Below are 6,000 nucleotides of genomic sequence, written 5' to 3' on the forward strand. Positions count from 1 at the left end.
CCCAACACCCATTATGCCTCACTAGCCCTTGAAGAGAACATCAAGCTTCATAACTCAGGCTCCGCTTGCTGGCTCTCAGACTTAGACTTCGCAATTGCCCACCTCCCTGGGAACCACTGTCTCCCTCCACTCCACACTCTAGATGGTGACCGAATCGACAAACTCATTAAGGCCGTCGACTTCTTGTCAAGTCCATGCCGCGGGCCTCCATTCCGCCGCTCGGTACTCCGAAGATCTGCTCGTTATTGTAATCTCACTCTTATTGTTCTTTCTCGCTACACATATCCTTTCGTGCTAGTCTCTCCTTATTGTCTTTTACTCTACCCTGCAGGTACTACTCGTATAGCTCCTAGTAGTTAGTCTGACGCTCCGCACCGATGCGCCGTTCCGAAGATATAAATACTGCCTGTACGCTACTGTAGTTCCTCAGTTTAATTATCAACTTAGATCTCCCTTCTCAACTTAACTCTTCTCTAAGTCTTCAGGCTCAACGCCTCGAAGTACGTTCTCCTCGACCTTAGGACTTTAACGTTCTCTGGTCCGCTCCTCGTCACCGGCGATACCGCCGCTCCGACCTGGCTGCTACTTAGCTCCTCTCTCTCTACTCTCGCTCTCCGGGGACTAACGGCGTAACGGCGGTGTTGTTAATAACTTCACTACTGTCCCATTCGTCTTCCGCACTTAGACACCCTGTGGCCTTGGCACGGTTACACGGTGTACATGATCTTAACAGTATAATTAAACTCAATCCGTTAACGTCGTACTGACATATCATTTTTTATGCCTCCGAAAACTCGAGCTCAATCTAGAGCTAACTCCGAAGAAAATACTTTCTTCACTACAGCCCAATCATTTGCCCCATTCTCCGACTCTATCTCTGCCATCGGTCAACCACGTCGCCGTAATCGCGGTTTCGGTCCAGCTACAGTTCCTACTACGTCGACTCTTCCTGAAGCCATGGAAGAAGAACAACAATTCGAGTACAGTACATTGTACACTGGTGACGGACAACCTGTCCAAGTCCTGACCCCTCGCCGTGGACAACCCCCTGTGGTCGCTCCGGCTCGGGGCCGTTCAACTACTCGTATTGATTCTCCAATCCTCCAAGCCATAGCCCGCCGTACGGGGAAACAACCCCAACGTCGCGCTGCTTCTGAATCTCCTCGTGACCCACCTCCTCACTTCGATTTGGACACCGGTGATCACGATGATCAAGACCCTCCTGTCGACCCCGACGATCCGGGCGCCGACAACAATCATGACGATCTGGATGACGATTCCGGCGGTTTACCGCGTGGTGAACCTGGTGACCCCAGTGGACCTGGTGGACCTGGTGGTCCCGGCGGTCCCGGCGGTCCTGGTGGACCTGGTGGACCTCGTTCCCCAATCTCTCCTGACATCCCCAACGAGCAACGAGCTATGTTGGAACTCCTCTCGGGGTTCAAGGGTTCCATTGAGACCCTTGGTACCGTCCTCGCCGCTCTCGGCCGTCCCTCTGACAGCTCTGAATCCAAGAGCAAGGTCAAGGAGCCAGAGGTCTTCGACGGTTCGGATCCCCGAAAACTCAAGACGTTCTTCGTCAATCTCGCCCTGGTCTTCAATGACCGTCCCAAGTACTTCACCGACCAACGGAAGGTGAACTACACCCTTTCCTATCTCAGTGGGTCAGCCAAAGAATGGTTTGTCCCTGATATTCTCGATCCGGATCTCGACTCGCTGCCGGCCTGGACGTCCTCCTTCAAAGCCCTTGTAAAGGAGCTTCAGGATAATTTCGGCGTTTACGACGCCCAAGGCGAGGCCGAAGATTCTCTCGGTAATCTGAAGATGAAGGAAACCGAGAACATCCAGAAATACAACATCCGGTTCAACACCCTGGCTGCTAGTACCAACTGGGATTCTGCTGCCCTGAAATGGGCTTATGGACGAGGCTTAGCTGAGCGCATCAAGGACGAAATGGCGCGTTTGCCCGAGCCGGCGACGCTCGCCGATTATCGTCAAGAAGTTCTTCGTATTGACAATCGTTATTGGAAACGCGAGGAAACTAGAAAGCGTGAGGCTGGTAAGCCTTTTGTTGCTCGGAACCCGAAGAAGGGTTCCTCGGACTTTAAGACTGGTTCTACTAACCAGCAAAACAACTCTCAGCCATCTGGTTCTTCGGCGCCGTTCACGCCGAAGCCTAAACCCTTCTCTGGTGGTAAGCCTAACAACAATGGTAAGCCCCAGAACTCTTCGAACTCCGGTCAATCCGGCGGTCAGCGCCCCGCTTTCAACCATCTTGGTGCAGATGGGAAAGTCCTTCCCTCTGAGAAGGAAAGAAGGATGAAGAACAACCTTTGTCTCTTCTGCGGTGGTAAGCATCAGATTGCTGACTGCAACAAGCGAAAGGCCCGAGAATCGAAGGGCCGTGCTGCCGAGGTTGAAGAAACCCCCGAAGCAACCGTCGAGGTTGTTGAAGAGGAATCGGAAAACTAGTCCGCAGCTCTTGTTCCCCGGTACCAAACGGGAGCTGCGTTGATCAGGTTCGTACCTCACCTGGGGAGTTATATCTCAACGCGTCCGCTCTTTCTTCCATTGAACGATCTCTTGTAATATCATTGACTACTGAATTTCCTTTGTCCGATTCGGCCGCGCCGGCCGAACCTATCTCTGCTCTTCTTAAATTTCCTACTCTTGTTGATTCTGGTTCTACTGACTCTTTCATCGATACTCGTTATGTTTCACAAAATTCTATTCCTACGACCAAAATCTCTCCTGTTAATCTTCGTCTCTTTGATGGTTCATTATCTTCTAAACCCATTACCGATATGGCGAATATCGCCGTTCGGTTTCCTTCCGGCGAGCTGCTTCTCTTACCCTTCTATGTTACACATTTAGATTCATCTTGTAAAGCAGTATTAGGTTACAGTTTCTTATCCCGCTACAATCCGTTGATTGACTGGGTATCTCGAAACATTACGTTCCGTAACACTTCACATCCTGATTCTCCACAGACGTCTGTGCCTTCTGCTATCAACCCCGTTGTTGCAAAGGTCGCTGTTCCGCTACCGGAACTTTCGCCGTCGGTTTCACCGACAATTCTGGAGACCCCTCCTGGGGACTCACTTCGCTCTCGCTCTCGCTCCCGCTCTCGGACTTTACGGGCCAAGCCCCTTTCGTCCAAATTCCCCTTTGAACCCATCTATTCTTATCCTACGGTCTCTCAATTCGCTGCTCAACTGGAAACTCCTGAGGTCGACATCGCACTTGTCAGTGCTGCAGTCTTTAACAGGGCTTGCAAGGACGCTGGTATGGAACCCATCTTACTTCGTGCTATCCACTCAGAGGTCGCGGCCCGCGCCGCCGACCGCTCTTCCACCACTCCTACTGTCCCTCCACTCCATCCTTCTATTCCAGAAGAGTACGCAGAGTTTGCAGACGTCTTCGACGAGATTGCTGCAGATTCACTTCCTGAACATAGACCTTACGACCTGAAGATTGACTTAGAAGAAGGCGCTTGGCCGCCTCTCGGCCGTATTTACCCTTTGTCTGAAAAGGAGCTAGTTGCCCTTAAAGACTTTATTGACAAACAGCTGGCTACTGGTGCCATCACCCCATCATCCTCTCCTCACGGCGCTCCGGTCCTTTTTGTCCCGAAGAAAGACGGCAAACTTCGCCTTTGCGTCGATTTCCGTGGACTCAATCGTATCACCAAAAAGGATCGTTACCCACTCCCACTCATATCAGATCTTCTCGACGCTCCGAAAAGAGCTAAAATATACACCAAATTGGATCTCGCTCACGCTTATCATCTAGTCAGAATCGCTGAAGGTGACGAATGGAAAACCACCTTTCGGACCCGCTACGGATCTTACGAATGGAAGGTCATGCCGTTCGGCCTTACGAACGCCCCTGCGGCTTTCCAGCGGTTTGTTAATGACATCTTCTCTGACATGCTCGATGTCTGTGTTATTGTCTATCTTGACGATATTCTAATCTACTCTGACACGCCAGAAGAACACCGAGAACACGTCAAGGAGGTTCTTCGGCGGTTACGGAAACATCGGCTTTACGCCAACCCCGACAAGTGCGAATTCAATATGGATACTGTTGAGTATTTGGGTTATATTCTTTCTCCCGACGGATTGACTATGTCCAAGGAGAAAGTTCAGACCGTTCTAGAGTGGCCGGTTCCGAGGAAGGTTAAGGACATCCAGTCCTTCCTGGGTTTTGCAAACTTCTATCGTCGTTTTATTTATAATTATAGTGATATCGTTGTGCCGATGACTCGGCTTACCCGAAAAGGCGCGTCCTGGATCTGGGACAGCAGCTGTCAAGAGGCCTTCGAAAATCTCAAGACTGCTTTTACTTCTGCGCCGATACTGGCCCATTGGGAGCCGAATCGCCCACTTATTGTGGAAACTGACGCTTCCGATTACGCCATTGCGGCTATTCTTTCCATCCAATATGCTGACGGTGAAATTCATCCTCTAGCCTTCCTTTCCAGAACGCTTCATGCAGCGGAACTCAACTACGATACCCACGACAAAGAGCTACTGGCCATCTTCGAGGCCTTTAGAGCTTGGCGTCATTATCTGGAAGGTTCGGGGGATCCGGTGGACGTCGTCACCGATCACAAGAATCTTGAGTATTTCTCTACTACCAAGGTTCTTACACGCCGACAGGTCCGATGGTCAGAATTTTTACATCAATTTAATATGGTCATTCGCTTCCGACCGGGGAAACTCGGCGAGAAACCTGATTCGATAACTAGACGCTGGGACGTCTACCCTAAAGAGGGGGATATCGGCTACGCCCAAGTGAACCCTCATAACTTTCGTCCTATCTTTACTAACGAACAACTCACTGTGTCCCTTCGAGCTACCTTCTTGGAAGGTCCGGCTTTACGAGCCTCGATTATCATGGATATCGAAGCCCTACACCAAGCAATCATCCTCGCCCTTCCCGCCGATCCGAGCTCCGTTGCTGGTTTGGAACTTGCAAAAGATCCTTCCAATGAACGTTGGAGCTTAGGTAGCGACAAGCTACTACGCCTTGACGACCGTATTTATGTCCCTAATCACGGCGATCTACGCCTTCAAGTCCTCCGTTACTTCCATGATCATCCACTCTCCGGCCATTTCGGCCAGAACCGCACTCTAGAAGCTGTACGTCGTCAATACACCTGGCCCAAGGTCAGAGACTTCGTACGTGACTACGTTACCTCTTGCACTATCTGTGGGTGCAACAAACCTCGCCGTCATCGGCCTTACGGGTTGTTGAAGCCGTTGCCGGTTCCGGTCCGACCATGGGATTCCATCTCCATGGACTTCATTGAGCAACTGCCAATGTCGAATGGCTTTACCGCTATTCTCGTCGTTGTGGATCGATCTTCCAAACAAGCTATATTTATTCCAACTCACGACACCATTACTTCCGAACAACTAGCTGAGCTTTTTGTTATTCATGTCTTCTCTAAACATGGTGTTCCTAATCATGTCACTTCTGATCGTGGTTCTGAATTTGTTTCGGCGTTTTTCCGGGCTCTCGGTAAAGCGCTCTCCATGGAACTTCACTATACCTCTGGATACCATCCGGAAGCCGATGGGCAGACCGAGCGCGTCAATCAGACTCTCGAGCAGTACATCAGGATCTATTGCTCCTACCAACAGGATGACTGGTCGCCGCTACTCCCGATCGCCGAATTCGCCTATAACAACGCTCCCAATGCTTCCACTGGTATTACTCCATTCTTCGCTAACAAAGGATACCACCCAAACATCACCGTTCGGCCCGAGGTCAATATGAAGTCTGATCTTGCTAGAGACTTCGTCGTCAACCTTGATGAACTCCACGCTTTCCTTCGAGAGGAAATCCTTTTAGCTCAGTCTCGTTACAAGGAACAAGCTGACAGGAAAAGAATCTCGCACCCGGAGTTCCCGATCGGCTCCGAAGTATTCGTTCTTGCTAAGCACATTCGTTCTACTCGTCCTACTGAAAAATTCTCAGAAAAATATCTTGGTC

Source organism: Lentinula edodes, assembly GCF_021015755.1.
Source record: "Lentinula edodes strain Le(Bin) 0899 ss11 chromosome Unknown C8R40scaffold_1, whole genome shotgun sequence".
In the NCBI taxonomy this organism is placed as follows: domain Eukaryota; kingdom Fungi; phylum Basidiomycota; class Agaricomycetes; order Agaricales; family Omphalotaceae; genus Lentinula; species Lentinula edodes.